The sequence below is a fragment of the Cherax quadricarinatus genome, chromosome 92 (assembly GCF_038502225.1).
Source record: "Cherax quadricarinatus isolate ZL_2023a chromosome 92, ASM3850222v1, whole genome shotgun sequence".
Taxonomy (NCBI): domain Eukaryota; kingdom Metazoa; phylum Arthropoda; class Malacostraca; order Decapoda; family Parastacidae; genus Cherax; species Cherax quadricarinatus.
This window is the reverse complement of record NC_091383.1, coordinates 13,971,363-13,989,809: the sequence shown is the minus strand read 5'-3', so window position 1 is coordinate 13,989,809 and position 18,447 is coordinate 13,971,363. Positions and strand designations below refer to the sequence as shown.

The 18,447-nt window shown below is 40.5% G+C and overlaps 3 pseudogenes; all 3 read left to right on the top strand.

The window, feature by feature from the left end:
• LOC138855398 (cytochrome c oxidase subunit 1-like) overlaps positions 1-2,425 on the top strand; it is a 53,137-nt pseudogene extending 50,712 nt beyond the window's left edge.
• Positions 1-18,447, top strand: part of LOC138855383 (zinc finger protein 84-like) — a 225,488-nt pseudogene that overhangs the window by 3,249 nt on the left and 203,792 nt on the right.
• Positions 2,496-3,830, top strand: LOC138855397 (cytochrome c oxidase subunit 2-like; annotated as a pseudogene).

Here is an 18,447-nt window from a genome sequence, read left to right as displayed (position 1 = left end):
TTCTTGCCCATAAACTGCACCTTGATCTAATATACTTTAACTTCTTAAATTTCAATAACTTCCCCAACAAAGGTTATCTAATAATGACGGTATACAAACTGTTAAACAAGAGTAAGTAAGATTCTTCGTGTTGTATCATTTACAGAACAGGTTCCTCTAACAAGACTAAAATACCGCCAAATTCTTTGAATTTAAAGACCATAACTACTAATATTCAAGTTTTATTTTTCCCCTATAAGTATAACAGGGTATCTAATCCTGGTTTATACCTTAATTTTTAGGCTTTTTCCCTTTTATAATTCAACTTCTATTTACCCCCAATAAACTAATTTCACCTTTTATTGTTATAAATCTCAATTTAACCCTTAAACATAAGAATAACCTCAACTAAAATACTTTTACTAAGCTTTTAAGTCTAACCACGATTGCTGGCACAAAATTTAATCAAGCTTTTTATAATTTACTAAATCAAATCCTAATCTAATATTTAATCTTCCGTACTGCGAATAACAAAACTATTTTGTTACATCATAAATTATCTTTATTTTTTTATTCTCTCCCCACTAAAATATGCATGTACACTAACTATAAAATAAATCAAACTTTAAACCTAAAACCTATCTATTTAGATAAACGAACACCCCAAGTTTAACATTTAGCCTTCTAAGAACACTATCTTAAACCGATTGTTAATTAACAACCTACTCACTATTAATCCAAACTTTTCCTATAAGTATGGTGCCTGATAAAAAGGACAGTTTTGATAGAACTGCTCATGTAGTGTTACTACCCATACTATGATAATTCAATCTTCCTTAAGCTTTAGTAATCTCTACATCTTCAAATTTGCAATTTGACGTCTTTTTTTCCACTATAAAGCCTAACGCAACGATGGTTTGTTTCAACAAATCATAAAGATATTGGAACCTTATACTTTGTATTTGGAGCTTGATCAGGTATAGTAGGTACCTCACTAAGATTGATTATTCAAGCCGAACTTGGTCAGCCAGGGAGATTAATTGGAGATGATCAAATTTATAATGTAATTGTCACAGCCCACGCTTTCGTAATAATTTTCTTCATAGTTATACCTATTGTAATTGGAGGTTTTGGAAACTGGTTGGTCCCACTTATACTTGGAGCACCTGATGTAGCCTTTCCTCGAATAAATAACATAAGATTTTGACTACTACCATTCTCACTCACTCTCCTTCTAACGAGAGGGATAGTAGAAAGAGGTGTCGGAACCAGATGGACAGTTTATCCTCCTCTAACAGCATCAACTGCTCATGCCAGAGCATCAGTTGATCTTGGAATCTTCTCCTTGCATCTAGCCGGAGTCTCCTCAATTTTAGGAGCCGTAAACTTCATAAGTACAGCAATAAACATATGAACAAGAGGAATAACCATAGACCGAATACCTATATTTGTCTGGTCTGTCTTTATTACCGCGGTCCTTATTCTTCTTTCTCTCCCAGTCCTAGCAGGAGCAATTACTATACTTCTTACAGACCGAAATTTAAACACCACTTTCTTCAATCCGGCTGGTGGAGGTGACCCTATTCTTTACCAGCACTTATTTTGTTTTTTTGGACATCCAGAAGTTTATATTTTAATTCTACCAGCCTTCGGCATAGTCTCGCATATTGTCACACAAGAATCAGGTAAAAAAGAAGCATTCGGAACGTTAGGGATAATTTATGCCATAACAGCAATTGGAATCCTAGGATTCCTAGTGTGAGCTCATCACATGTTCACCGTAGGTATAGATGTTGATACCCGAGCATACTTCACATCAGCAACCATAATTATCGCCATTCCAACGGGAATTAAAATCTTCAGGTGATTAAGAACTCTTCAAGGTTCCCAATTCTCATATACACCTACACTTCTATGAACCCTAGGATTTATTTTCTTATTTACAGTAGGTGGTTTAACAGGAGTGATTTTAGCAAACTCCTCAATCGACATTATCCTCCATGATACCTACTATGTTGTAGCCCATCTCCACTACGTCTTATCTATAGGAGCCGTATTTGGAATTTTTGGAGTTTTTTTTCATTGATTCCCCTTGTTTACTGGGTTTTCTCTAAATCCTTCATGATTAAAACCTCATTTCTTCACTATATTTTTAGGAGTTAACTTAACTTTTTTTCCTCAACACTTCCTAGGATTAAATGGTATACCACGACGGTATTCGGATTACCCCGATGCTTACACATCATGAAATATTATTTAATCAATCGGATCACTTATCTCGCTAGTAGCCATATTCTGATTCATAATTATTATTTGAGAAGCTTTTATATCAAAACGTAATATCTCACCAGCCTTCCTACCTTCATCAATTGTGTGACAGCACCCTCATCCCCCTGCTGATCATAGGTACACAGAAATTCCCCTAATTTCTAATTATCTAAAATGACAGATAAATTTATAGGATTTAATCTCCTACCAGGAAGGGTTACCTTCTTTTAGAAATGCCAACATGAGGATGTTCAGGACTTCAAGACAGCGCCTCCCCACTTACGGAACAATTAACATCTTTCCATGATCACGCAATATTTATTCTTATTCTTATCACTACACTAGTAGGTTATATTTTAATTAATTCAGCTCTAAACTCACTTATTAATCGTTTCCTACTTGAAAATCAAGAATTGAAATCATCTGAACTATTCTACCTGCTGTTATCTTAATTTTCATTGTTGTACCCTCTCTTCGGCTCCTCTATCTCTTAGATGAAACTAACAACTCAAGAATCACAATTAAAACCATCGGACATCAATGATACTGATCCTATGAATACTCAGATTTCCTAAATATTGAATTTGACTCCAACATGACACCCTATGATACAAACTCGAACTTTCGTCTCCTGGATGTTGATAACTGAGTCCCAATCCCTTTTAATACTCAAGTTCGTCTTATTATTTCAGCAGCGGACGTAATTCACTCCTGAACGATCCCCTCTTTAGGAGTAAAAGCTGATGCCATCCCAGGTCGACTTAACCAAATTATATTTCTAGTAAACCAGCCAGGTTTATTCTATGGTCAATGTTCAGAAATCTGTGGGGCCAACCACAGATTTATACCAATTTTAATTGAAAGAATCTCAGTAGACTCCTTCTTAAATTTAATTTCTAGAAATTCATAATTATCTGCTCTTCTCTCCAGATAACTTATAAAGTTTAGGTCTTTTAAACCTAAAAAAGTAGTTCTCCTACTTCTAGAGACAAAAATTAGTTAAAAAATAATATTAGTTTGTCAGACTAAAGTTATCGTATTTATGATATTTTTGAATACCTCAGATAGGGCCACTATCTGAGTGTCTCTAAGGAGGAAATACAATTGAATTGTGTCTGTTCACATTATTAGGGTAAGCTCTTACCACATGATTATGGAAAACCATGTGAATGTACGATCCAAGTATGTGTAGAGAACGGTACGTATGGCATTCTGGAAGGAGAGGGTCCAAAGATTGGTTCCCCTGGAAGGGATAACCAGGTGTTGGTCCTGGTGATCATGACGTATGCTAGCTGTTGGTACATGAAGCGTGTTTGGTGCGCATGGAGTGCGGCATGAGTACGGATTCCACGCACAAGGGCGTGGAATGGGTAATGTGTAGGTAGGGACACAGTCATGTGCGTGTCCAAGCACTAGAGGTATAATTGTCTTGTACCGTAAGATGTAAAGGTCAGTTTTCCGGTGCTATGTGACACTTTGTTGGGTATCTGTTTATACTGATAGCTTTGATATGAATATCGTCATTATTATGTAATGTGTAAGGTACGCTGTTAGTGGCACTGTTATGATCAGGAAAACTTGTGTGTATGGCATTTAGGGGGGTCAGGATGATGTACGTTTATTGATTAATTGTATACAATGGACCAATGTGTTGTAGGAGGGTTGCGTTAGCAAGGTCATTGAACCTCGTGTCTTATACTGTAAGAAATATGAAGCAAAGGATGAATGTATTCCAGGTATAACCATACATGTTTGATGATATTTAAATTATTTATGTTAATGTTTTGAAATTTAATTTTTTTGTCATAACGTCATAAGTATTGTACTATGTACTTAAATGATGTATCATTATGTATGGTTTAGGGACACACTAGGTGGATCAAGGTGTAAATAGTGGCTGTGTAAATGCTGTGTACTTTACATAGTGTATTATGTTCATGTGTTCTGTTTTGTATACCTGTTTAATACAGGAAGGTTTTTTATATATTTATTATGTTGTAATACGAAGTTAAAAAAAAATAAGTAAGGTATGATTAATATTGGTAAGTTTGGGCATTACTTGTATATATAATGTCAGATGTTGACTGTGTTGTTTTGTGTTTATATATTGTGTTACAGATGTTGTCCTTGTTCATGTCATTATTAAATGAGTAGCTACCATTATATCTATAAACCCATGTGTACTTGTGAAGCAATGTACGTAGAAGTAGTGTGTACGTTGTGTTAAGATTGTTTTAATGACCCTATGTACGTGCTTATTCAGTAGATTGTTTAGTGAATGGTTTATTGGTCACCACCAGTGTCAGTGTTACATATTGATATATGTACTTATATATATTTGTACAAGAAGTTTTAAATAAAATATAAAAAAAAAATAAATATATCATGACGAAGGTAATATTAAAGGTAACTATGAATATTCTGAATATTCAGCAAGATGGTTACAAAAATTTAAGGAAGGACAGGCCATTAAATATTTGAAGATTAGTGTTGATAAAACATGTGTTGATGACGAAGCTTAAATCTAGCTAAATTTACGTGAAACAATGATAAAAAACGCGCCAGAATACAGACGATTATTCTGGATCTGCTAAATCCTAGTCCTGAGTTTAAAAGATTCTTACATTCAGAACTGTAAGCAAAATGTTCTTCGCAGAATTTATTTATATGGTGAACTACTGGCAATGAACAATGTTCAGCAAAGAACAAAGTTATATTCCCTCTTTTCTTCTCACATTGTCACTTAGTTTTCCTAACTGATGTGTTCATTGTTTTTGTGTACTGAAAGTTGCTTCTGTTTTTTGTGTTTGGTAATATTTTGTGTCTTTCAGTGTGACTCAGTTTAGCTGCAAGTGAACATTTGCTGGACACTGTGACTCGTATGAGTCGTGTTCAGTACGTGAACTGGACCTAACTGGCTGTCTTGGACGCTGTGACTCGTATGAGTCGTGTTCAGTACGTGAACTGGACCTAACTGGCTGTCTTGGACGCTGTGACTCGTATGAGTCGTGTTCAGTACGTGAACTGGACCTAACTGGCTGTCTTGGACACTGTGACTCGTACGAGTCGTGTTCAGTACGTGAACTGGACCTAACTGGCTGTCTTGGACACTGTGACTCGTATGAGTCGTGTTCAGTACGTGAACTGGACCTAACTGGCTGTCTTGGACGCTGTGACTCGTATGAGTCGTGTTCAGTACGTGAACTGGACCTAACTGGCTGTCTTGGACGCTGTGACTCGTATGAGTCGTGTTCAGTACGTGAACTGGACCTAACTGGCTGTCTTGGACGCTGTGACTCGTACGTGAACTGGACCTAACTGGCTGTTCAGTACGTGAACTGCACCTAACTGGCTGTCTTGGACACTGTGACTCGTACGAGTCGTGTTCAGTACGTGAACTGGACCTAACTGGCTGTCTTGGACGCTGTGACTCGCATGAGTCGTGTTCAGTACGTGAACTGGACCTAACTGGCTGTCTTGGACGCTGTGACTCGTATGAGTCGTGTTCAGTACGTGAACTGGACCTAACTGGCTGTCTTGGACACTGTGACTCGTATGAGTCGTGTTCAGTACGTGAACTGGACCTAACTGGCTGTCTTGGACGCTGTGACTCGTATGAGTCGTGTTCAGTACGTGAACTGGACCTAACTGGCTGTCTTGGACGCTGTGACTCGCATGAGTCGTGTTCAGTACGTGAACTGGACCTAACTGGCTGTCTTGGACACTGTGACTCGTATGAGTCGTGTTCAGTACGTGAACTGGACCTAACTGGCTGTCTTGGACACTGTGACTCGTATGAGTCGTGTTCAGTACGTGAACTGGACCTAACTGGCTGTCTTGGACGCTGTGACTCGTATGAGTCGTGTTCAGTACGTGAACTGGACCTAACTGGCTGTCTTGGACGCTGTGACTCGCATGAGTCGTGTTCAGTACGTGAACTGGACCTAACTGGCTGTCTTGGACGCTGTGACTCGTATGAGTCGTGTTCAGTACGTGAACTGGACCTAACTGGCTGTCTTGGACACTGTGACTCGTATGAGTCGTGTTCAGTACGTGAACTGGACCTAACTGGCTGTCTTGGACGCTGTGACTCGTATGAGTCGTGTTCAGTACGTGAACTGGACCTAACTGGCTGTCTTGGACGCTGTGACTCGCATGAGTCGTGTTCAGTACGTGAACTGGACCTAACTGGCTGTCTTGGACGCTGTGACTCGTATGAGTCGTGTTCAGTACGTGAACTGGACCTAACTGGCTGTCTTGGACACTGTGACTCGTATGAGTCGTGTTCAGTACGTGAACTGCACCTAACTGGCTGTCTTGGACACTGTGACTCGTATGAGTCGTGTTCAGTACGTGAACTGGACCTAACTGGCTGTCTTGGACGCTGTGACTCGTATGAGTCGTGTTCAGTACGTGAACTGGACCTAACTGGCTGTCTTGGACGCTGTGACTCGCATGAGTCGTGTTCAGTACGTGAACTGGACCTAACTGGCTGTCTTGGACGCTGTGACTCGTATGAGTCGTGTTCAGTACGTGAACTGGACCTAACTGGCTGTCTTGGACACTGTGACTCGTATGAGTCGTGTTCAGTACGTGAACTGGACCTAACTGGCTGTCTTGGACGCTGTGACTCGTATGAGTCGTGTTCAGTACGTGAACTGGACCTAACTGGCTGTCTTGGACGCTGTGACTCGCATGAGTCGTGTTCAGTACGTGAACTGGACCTAACTGGCTGTCTTGGACGCTGTGACTCGTATGAGTCGTGTTCAGTACGTGAACTGGACCTAACTGGCTGTCTTGGACACTGTGACTCGTATGAGTCGTGTTCAGTACGTGAACTGGACCTAACTGGCTGTCTTGGACACTGTGACTCGTATGAGTCGTGTTCAGTACGTGAACTGGACCTAACTGGCTGTCTTGGACACTGTGACTCGTATGAGTCGTGTTCAGTACGTGAACTGGACCTAACTGGCTGTCTTGGACGCTGTGACTCGTATGAGTCGTGTTCAGTACGTGAACTGGACCTAACTGGCTGTCTTGGACACTGTGACTCGTATGAGTCGTGTTCAGTACGTGAACTGGACCTAACTGGCTGTCTTCTCTTTCTACTCACTCTCGAAACCCAACACATTTCCGGTCCCAAGAATTCGGATAAAGGGATCTCACGAATTATCATACACAGTAACATTCGTGTAAAATTACCTAGGATAATTACCATAAAGTCAAAGTGACTTATTTCCATTCGGGTCCTGGTAATATCTTATTATTTAATAACAAGCTGTAAGAATACAGTAGAAATCAGTCACCTTATAACCATAATAATTAAACACCTAATTAACTCACCTGTGTGAATATTAAATAGAGGATCAGTTTACATTTGTAGGTATACGATTGTTAACTATACAAGATATCACTCTTCTCCTTTTCTGTAGCTTCATTCTTTAGGTAATTTTTAGTTTTGTTCGTGAACTGGGTCATGCTAGGACAGACTTTGATAAGTGTAGACAATTAGTTCCACTCCTTTTTAAACCTTTATTATGTCAAGGATCCCAGTGGAAATAAACTACTTTTTCTCACTCTTTTTGGGTTATCCTATGAATGAAAATTGTACTTATGTGTACCTATGCCTTAATGCACTTACTTTCGTAATACTTAAAATAATCTGACTCTATCCTAAATCGAGAAGCCAGAGATATATTCACCTAGAAGTCACAAACAATGTGTTCGTAACGTAATGCTTACTGAATTTATGTCTGTATTAATTTAGCAGGAAATCTATATCATTTCTCTCCATTTGCTACATCTGAAGTTACTCTATTAACGCTGACTGAGCACCCACCTACCTCCTCTTAGCACTGCTATTAGAGCTAATTTCCACCTACCTGCATCACTTTAAAAACCACAAAAAGAGCTAATTACCACCCACCTGCATTATCTTAGCACTACCACAGCAGCTAAATCACCACCCACCTACATTACCTTAACAAGACCCCAGAGTTAAGTACCACCCACCAACTTCACCTTAACACCTCCCGAGAGCTAATCACCACCAACATGCATTAAACACAACCACAAGTGCTAATCACTACCCACCTGGGCCGGGCCACCACTTGGAAAAGGCCCGGGCCGGGAGAATACCGGCGAATCTTTAATAATAATAATAACTACCCACCTGCACTAACTTCTTACAAACACCCTGACGACCATAGTCTGGGTGGACACAGCTCATGTCCATATACAGTACTCGCTTCACTGTTGGGTCCTCGAACAAGTCGACACGACTCTTCGTAGTATTAAGTATCCGAGCCATTGTCACCTGTAGACATTATATAACACTGTTTATATGGTAAACTTATAATAATGTTTTATTAACAATATTATGACAACAGTACAGTGCCAGTACCACAACACATGAGTCCCAGCACTGAGTGACAGTACCATAACACGTGAGTCACAGTACCACAATACGTGAGTCACAGCACTGAGTGACAGTACCATAACACGTGAGTCACAGTACCACAATACCTGAGTGAAACTAACACAACACGTGAGTCCCAGCACTGAGTGACAGTACCACAACACGTGAGTCCCAGCACTGAGTGACAGTACCACAACACGTGAGTCCCAGCACCCAGCACTGAGTGAGTGACAGTACCACAATACGTGAGTCACAGCACTGAGTGACAGTACCATAACACGTGAGTCACAGTACCACAACACGTGAGTCACAGCACTGAGTGACAGTACCATAACACGTGAGTCCCAGCACTGAGTGACAGTACCATAACACGTGAGTCCCAGCACTGAGTGACAGTACCATAACACGTGAGTCCCAGCACTGAGTGACAGTACCACAACACGTGAGTCACAGTACCACAACACGTGAGTCACAGTACCACAACACGTGAGTCACAGTACTGTCGAGACTGGTTCGTATGTGATGTGATGGTTGAAGTTAAACACACTGGTTGGATGGTAACACTTATATTGCAGAGTATGAAGGGGGAGAGGGAGCCCAGCCTGCCTGTGTAGTCTCTGGGCCTATGTGTGAACTGAGGACACTCCCAGGCACAAGACTCGCATGGTATCATGTGACGTCACACAAGCTAGTCACTGAGCCTACTGGCTAGGGAGACTAAATATATATGGATGATACGATCTACAATATCCTACACAAGTATACGTATAAGGGAATTCAGTAGCTATACTGACAGCTCGGTCATGTTATGTATGTCATCTCGACATACACTACTATGCTATAGGCTGAACAGGCAGGTGGCTCTGGGCTGATTCTATGCAAAAAATAGCAAAGACATATGTAACTTAGAGCTAATGGATGATGTCATAATGGATGTTAACATAATAGGTTTTAACGTAATGGGTTTTAACGTAATGCATTATGAATTATATGAACAATTCATGGTATAATAAAGGATGGAATTAATCGATCGATCTGTATTTATGCACTCTACGGATTCTGAGGAAGAATAAATATATTTGCAAAAGTGAAAGTAATTAACAGCAAGGCAAATCTTGTGCGCACAGATCATTACTGCTAAATTCTCATAATTCGGAGGGAACGTGAACACAAAAATTTCTGAAAAACTGATCAACTAATAAAATACACAGTTGACAATTTCATTAATCTCGGACATTTAATTATACAGAATATGTACATTTAAACCCAACTCTGCGAGGGTAAGATTTACATATGCAGAATGGTTATCATCTTTAGGAGGATCGAATTCCTTTGCAGTGACTAACACATGCCTTGACTGAGGGAGATCTGAACGAGTATCTACAAAAGATACTTTTGGGTTTCTCATTACTTGTCGAGTACTCAAAGAATAACAACATTCGGGCTGATTATCTGGCTAAGTATTAGAGGTAGAGGATACAGAGCCAAGAGGAGTGTCAGCATCTGTCACATTAGTCTGGGTTGATATCATCAACATTACATACTAACTTCATATGATCTCAATGCGATTCTTTATACTGACCAGTACTAATTTCTCTATCCTTATACTTATTGCCATTGATATGTTCAACTACTCGATAAGGGCCAACAAACTTTTGGTCGAGCTTAGGCATTGTGGATGTTTTGTTGAAATTAGTCAGCATTACTCTCGAACCCACTTTAACTTTTGTCGGCTTAGCACAGCTATTAGTTACTCTAGTAAATTCTGTTGTTTATTTATGAAGTGTCTCACGGATTCTTCTAAAAACACTTTGAGCTATGCTGGTACAAGTTGCTATGAAATCATCAAGGTTATAATTGGGTTTCGGTGCGGAATATAACAACTCATAAGGTAAACGCTTGTCTACACCGTACAATGCATAATGTGGAGTGTCACCTATGGAAGCCTTGTAAGCAGAATTTATAGCGCATTGAACATCCGGTATAACTTCATCCCAGGTTTCACTATTTGGGTTGATTGTGGGTCTCAAAACATCTAGTACTTTCTTATTTGTGCATTCTGCCAAACCATTACTCGCAGGATGATGAGGAACAATGGTTGACTTAGAGATCTTGTACAAGGTACACAAATTTTCAAGAATCTCGTTGCAGAATTCACCTCCATTATCTGTTACTAGGGACTTAGGGGTGGTATGTCTGCAGATAATGCGTTCTTTAAACGCTTTAGCTACTGTCTTGGTAGTCTTATCTGCAATAGAAACTAACTCACAATATCTGGTGAAATGGTCCACAATAACACACAGATGTTTGTTGCCTTGGAGGGAACATTTAAAATTGGTTAACAAATCAAGCGCAACTCTTTCCCATGGTTTGATAGTAGTTGGATACACCTGGATTGGGTAAGGACCATTAACATTTCCTTTATGCTGCATACAGACACTACATTTCTTAACATACTCGGAAATGTCAGTTGCCATACGTGGCCAAAAGTATTTCATTCTGGCTTGTTTCACAGAACGATCCATACCAGGGTGTGCAACACCTGGTGCATCATGAACTAGCTGTAAGGCTACATTCACTAGTGACTGTGGAATTACTAATTGGTATACCCTTCTGCTTGGGGTACTCAACTCGGCTGTTCGATACAGTAATTCTTGACTCATGACAAAGTCACCAATGGGTGCTAGTGGCTTCACAGTAAGAATAAGATCTTCCTGGAGCAGGAATCGAATAACATCAGACCACATGGGATCTGTTCTTTGAGCATTCTTTACATCCTCGGCAGTAAATGGAGGGTCTGCAGTTACTTTACTAACGTGTCATGATAAAGCATCTTCGACTACATTGGACTTGCCAGGTAAATGTGCAAAAGTAGGATTGCACTCTTGGATAGTCAAGGTCCATCTGGCTAACCTTTTAGTAGGTTGTTTATTCTGGAATAAAGGTATCAGTGGACATGGTCTGTCAAGACATGTCTCGGAAGAGCTTTAAAGACCATACTATTGCTAAAGCTTCTTGCTCCATTACTGTATAATTTTATTAAGCCTTCGTAAGGACTCGACTAGCAAATGCAAGTGCATTGTACTTGCCATCAGTCTTCTGAGCTAGTACGGCACCTATGCTAATTGAACTAGCATCAGTTGTCAGATAGAAGGGCTTGGAAAAATCTGGGAATTTCAAAATTGGAGCAGACGTTAACGTTTCTTTTAGTGTTTGGAATGCTCTTTCTTGATGGAAGGTCCAAACGAAAGGAGCTTCTAACTGAATTCTTAAGCAATTCAGTTAGAGGAGCTGCTATTGAAGAAAAATTAGCAATGAAAGATCTATAAAAACCTGCTAGACCCACAAAGGATTTAATGGCATCAGCAGTTTTGGGAGAAGGAAAATTTAGTACTGCCGTTACTTTACTTTGATCAGTCGTAACTCCTCTAGGAGTGACTATGTGACCAAGAAACTTAATTTCTGATCTGAAAAATTGACATATACACAGGTTGATCTTTAAATTGGCTTCTTCAAGCATACCAAGTACTACATCAAGTCTTTTCAAGTGTGTATCCACGTCTTTGGACATGACGATTACGTCATCTAAGTACACCATAAGTGCTTTACCTATGAGACCTCTAAAAATATTGGTCATAAGCCTTGAGAATCGGATATGGGAGGATCGTAATCCAAAGGCAATATGGAGGGAGTGATAATGACCTGTGGGAGTGGAGAATGCAGTTAACTCTTGGCTGTCCTCGTGAAGAGGGACTTGCCAAAACCCTTGTAACAAGTCCAGGGTTGAAAAGACTTTATTATCTCCAATGTTACGTAAAAGATCACGAAGTACAGGAAGTGGGAAGCGATCTGGAATAGTTTTTGCATTTAACTTCCTGAAGTCAATCACTGGGCGCCAAGTACCGTCCTTCTTAGGTACTAGGATCAAGGGCACATTCCAGGGTGTATTGCTTGGTGCAATAACTCTATCATTGAGCATCTAATTGATCAATTCTTCTGTGACAGCAACTTGGGAATGAGGCATTCTGTACGCAGGTATATAGAGAGGTCTAGTACCAGGTTCAAGTGGAATACGATGGGACAATAAGTTCGTTATACCAATCTTCTCACCTGGTAAGGCAATGGCTTTACGACGTTTGTTCAACAGAGTCAACAAACGCTTGACCTCGTCTGGGAAGTCAGTGGGAGCTAAGTCTTTCTCCTCAACTGGTGGGATGGATTGATCCAGTGGAGTGGATGAGGTCTCTCCTGTTGAAATAGCACCGACCCACTGGTCAGGTGGCAAGTCATCCTGTACTTGAACAGGGTAAGGATAGTGAACCAGGTCAACAAGATTGGTATTTGCTCTGAGACGAACACTGTGACCAGAAGTGTTAGCAAGGAATAAATGGATCTTACTGTCTCTTACAACATGTAAGGATGGTTCAACAAATAAACCCCTTACTTTGCAGGAATCACTGTCAACTAGGACATTACCACCATCTGGAACAATAGGAACAACAACAGACACTCTAGTGAGAACACTAGCCACAACAGAGACGTCTTTCTGCAGACATCAACAAGAGTTGGCATTACTAGTTTCAAGTAATCGTTTTCAGACAAGGCATCCCCTGTGGAGAAGCTACTTCTTGAACTAGCAGTCATTGCAGGGATAGGCTGAGCACTCAAGGCAGTCTGAGTGTCCTCGAACACTTGAGGCAGTGTAACACTATCCTGCATGCCTGAAGGTGTAGGTGGAACACAGATGGGAGTGACAGAGTTGCTAGTGCATGACCGATTGGGTATGCTTCTGGAAAACACACTGGCTTGTAAGGACTTAATCCGAACATCGTACTCTGTGGCAGTATGGCAGATCTCGGATCCAAACTTGTAACCCCAAAATGGAACAATCAAGTCATCAATTTGGGCATGCCATCAGTAAGGGTCATGCACAATACGTAAGTCCCTCATGGAAGCAAATCCCAGTAGAAGGTCACCATGGAAAGTAATCTGGTCGACAACAATGAAAGAAGCAGTAAAGTCTCTACCTTTGATAGTAAAGGTGAGGGAAGTCTGACCTCGGACACGCAGAAGGGAACCAGGTACTCCACTAAGGGAGGTTACAGTAGTTGGTTCAACGAGGAGGACACGCCGTAACTGCTTATCTTTAAACAAACTAGACCTGATGATATTAACTTGCTCACCAGAGTCCATGAGCACATGAACGGGTGCATTATGAATAGATGCTTGCACTAGAGGACTTTTCGTTTCATTGGGAGTTAAATGCAAACAAAAAGGAGAGTTGTCATCAGAGAAGGTATGTTCCACTTCATCCCCAAAATCATCTATATCAGAGACGTGTGAAGCAACATCATAAGCAGGATTGTCATTCTCGAGATTGCTTAAGACTTCAAAGGAATTGTGAATGGGGATGGTGTACTCATTATCACCTACTCTCACCACGGGACTGGTTGACTGGGGCACTAGGATTCCCCCGAATTAGAAGAATGAGGCTGGTTCTGGTTGTTCTGAGAACCCCGACCTCTATTTCCTCTCCTGGCTCTGTGGTTGGAACGGCAATGGAAGGAGCTAGAGTACTGTAGGTTGTAGAGGGCATTGCACTTGTATGTGTCATGACCATGAATTCTGTGATAAGTACAATAAGACAGATTGGACTTGCACCCATCAGCATTACGATACCTCTTAGGTCGACTAACAGGACAATTTACTGCGATATGGCCACGATAACCACAATTATAGCAGGTTCTTTGGCTATGGGTACTGTACATACTACGAATGCTATGAGAATGATGACTCTTGACACTAGCTTTGGATGACAGTTGCGAGTGATTTCAATCGGGAGTTTTGGTTGTGGCACAAACAAGAGGAGGTACGGGATTAGTCAAAGTGGTTGACGTAGACCTTCGATAGGGGAAGGTTCCCTCGGGACACAAGTCACACACATGGATAAGGGCTGCAAGCGGTCCCATAGCGGCAGTTAGAGGACTGGAATTACACACATACATTGAAGTTGGTGGCATTAACTGTTTAATAATGCCAAATGCTGCTAATTTGGCAAACCCCCCAAGAGCTGGTTTATCATTGTCTGCAAGGTACTTGGAACTTTGACCTGCCCTTAACAAATGAGGACATTAGGTTATTTAAACGAAGAGCAAACTCATCTAATGATTCCTCTGGCCTCGGAGCTGTACACACTAATTCCTTAAGAACAACAAAAGGACTAGTCATTCGCACTGGGTCAAGATAGTTACGTATTAATTGCTCATAATCTTGCCACTTGGTTAGACCCTGAAAGTCCTTCATCCGGATCAAGTTGAAGACATTCAAAGCAGCTGGTGAACGAGCTAAACTCTCCTTTCCGATACTAATTATACAACTCTCTGATGGGGGCCCATCTACTGAGGCATTTAATCTAGCATGAACAGAGGTAAACCATGCTTCCAGGTTGTCTGGATTCCCATTGAACAACGGCATATCATCATAAGGGTCACGACTAAAATTGCGTAGACTCGAAGTCTGAGTGTGTCTATCGTTTGATAAAAAATTACTCGAATTTTGGACTGACGAATTATTGCTTGAACTAGTAGAATGTACTGAGGCATCGCTCGAGAAGACTTGAGACATGTTTGCAAAATATGAAGCAAGAATTTAAAGAAAAAATATATAACTGAGGAACACACAATGCAATAACTTAAATGGGAAGAAAATGCTTAACTGTTCTGCATAAGTAAAGAAAACATTGTCGAGCAAGTAAAACACACACACACACACAAATACTCAACTGGATAAGCAACACTTTGATAATCAAGAGAAATTGTACTTTACTCAAATCAAATTTACTCAAATTTACTTTAATTTGTATTAATGGCACAGTGAGTTGTCTTTACTCTCAATTCAATAAAGAAATTCATAAAAAAAGGATAAATCAATCAAAAATGATAAAATGGAATCAATATATCTTGTGCAAAATTAAAACAAACTGGGAGAGCAATTCTATATAAAAAATAAATTGACACAAATAAAATATTATGCACAGAAAAAGAAATGTGAAATTTAAATCACAAAATATTACACTGAGATAAACTGTAACACTATTGCAAATTAAATACTAATCAAAAGTGCTGCTCAACACAACACTACATAAACAAATTCTGAAAGAAAAAAACAATTAATGGCAGCACAATGTTTACACAAGAATTATTGCAAAATGAGTCAATATTGCAATAATGAAAAAAATTACACACCCAAGAAAATGCAGTTTACAAGAGCAATAAAAAAAATATTATTAAGGAATGAACTGATTGAACGCTTTAACTCTTAATTGCAGCTTAAGCAAACACTGAACAAACAAAACAAGGCTTTATCTTAAAAAAAAAGAAGTTAAAAATTGCACTAAGAGTGAATTTGTTCAATGAAATATAAAAACATAATAGAGACAAAACACAAAACAGGGAAAGTTAACACTCACAGTGATGCACAAACACAACATATCAATATATGCACAATTCTTTGAGAATTTTCTTGCAATAGGCTTGGTGTTTGAAAAAAATTGGAAAATAATTCTCTTGCTTCAAACAAAATAATGGCACAGTTGTCTGTGGAGATAAGACAAATTAGACTCTGGCTAAATAAAGGGAATTAACACAAGAATGTTCAACACACAGAGAAAAAAATGGCAATTGAATGAATAAAAAAATCAGCGAGAATAGACAAATGCTGGGAGAAAAAAAAATAACTGAGACAACACTGAGTTGTGATGCAGAATATAAGATAACAAGTTACTGAATTACTTCACTGCTTAAATCACTAAGCAAAGAACACAATACTGTGAACAAATGATAATTGTGAAGTGGAAAACACAAGTTTATACTGGAGTTTACCTGGAGTTCACCTGGAGAGAGTTCCGGGGGTCAACGCCCCCGCGGCCCGGTCTGTGACCAGGCCTCCTGGTGGATCAGAACCTGATCAACCAGGCTGTTACTGCTGGCTGCACGCAAATCAACGTACGAGCCACAGACCGGCTGGTCAGGAACCGACTTTAGGTGCTTGTCCAGTGCCAGCTTGAAGACTGCCAGGGGTCTGTTGGTAATCCCCCTTATGTATGCTGGGAGGCAGTTGAACAGTCTCGGGCCCCTGACACTTATATATTGCACACAACAAGGAGAAACATTAAAGTACTTACTTCAAGTATATATATATATATATATAAATGAACACAACAGACATGAAATAAAGCACGAAAATTAACACTGAAGAAAGAAGAGAAAAAAAATGATTGCAAACAGTATATAATGAACACTTAGTCTAATCAAGAGTCACTGAATGTCACTAAGAAATCACTGTCAAGAAAATTGTCTCAACACATGTAAATGTCTCTATAAAAAAATATTTATTAACACTGTAGCGACGTTGGTGAAAGATTGAGAGAGATGGTGGTGAAGGGTAGTTGGAGACTCGTGGCTGGCGGCGTTCCTTTGACTTGAACACAACAGACATGAAATAAAGCACGAAAATTAACACTGAAGAAAGAATCTCCACACGGTGCCTCGAAGAATTTGTGCTTAAATCAACGGTGGATCCACACAAGAGGCTTTTACGATGGCGCACAGGGTCGAAGGAACACACTTGACTCTTGACCCCCTATGTGGTCCGTAAAAATATGATGCTAGAACCCGTGATAAGGGTAAAAATTACAGTGGTAGTGGTGGTGGTGTGAGTGCTTGGGGCAGCCATGCTGAGACACCGCGTGGGCCTATGGAATGAATGGCTTAACCAACGTGCTCTGGGTACACCAACACTAGGCACAAAAATATTCTAAGTCAGTCTGGCTTAAAAAAACCACAAAATACCACAACAACACAGGGATGATAAAGCACTCAGAATGGCTTGGAACTTGAAGCACAGAGCGATGGAGAAGGTTGTACCCACATGGCTTGCTTGAATACTGAGGTAAGACACATGGGTTAGTTCCTGGCTGGCTTGGCTTAACCCTTCACACAGACTGGCTTGAGAACTTGTATCGATGAGCACAGCAGGGGTGGAAAGCTGGCTTAGCAGGCAAGACTGGAATGGTGTAGGGCTGGACTGGACTGGACTCGCCCCCCCCCCCCACAGACTGGCTTGGCTTACTTAGCAACCTAGGGTCAACCCCTCGGAAGTAATGCAAATAAGCAGATAAACACTATTACACAGAGTCTGACCAGTAAGTAGGAAGCAAACAGGCTGGTGGATGCTTGACTGGGATGTGGGCTTTGGAAGGAAAACGTCACCCGTCTCGGGATGCCGAAGCCGGTCACGAAATGGCGGCAAGCTCAGTAGAAATTTCTCTCCAGAATTTATCGTCAGAATTACAGGCCCTCCGCTGACACCAATTGTTGAGATGGGTTCGTAGGTGATGTGACGGTTGTAGTTAAACACACGTGTTGGATGGTAACACGTATATTGCAGAGTATGAAAGGGGAGAGGGAGAGGGAGCCCAGCCTGCCTGTGTAGTCTATGGGCCTATGCATGAACTGAGGACGCTCCCAGGGCCTCGCATGGTATCAAGTGACATCACACAAGTTAGTCACTGAGCCTACTGGCTAGGGAGCCTAAATATATATGGATGATACGATCTACAATATACTACACAAGTATACGTATAAGGGAATTCAGTAGCTATACTGACAGTACCACAAAATCTAAGTGACAGTACCACAACACATGAGTCACAGTACCACAACACCTGAGTGAGAGTACCACAACACCGGAGTAACGGTACCACAACATCAGAGTGAGAGCAC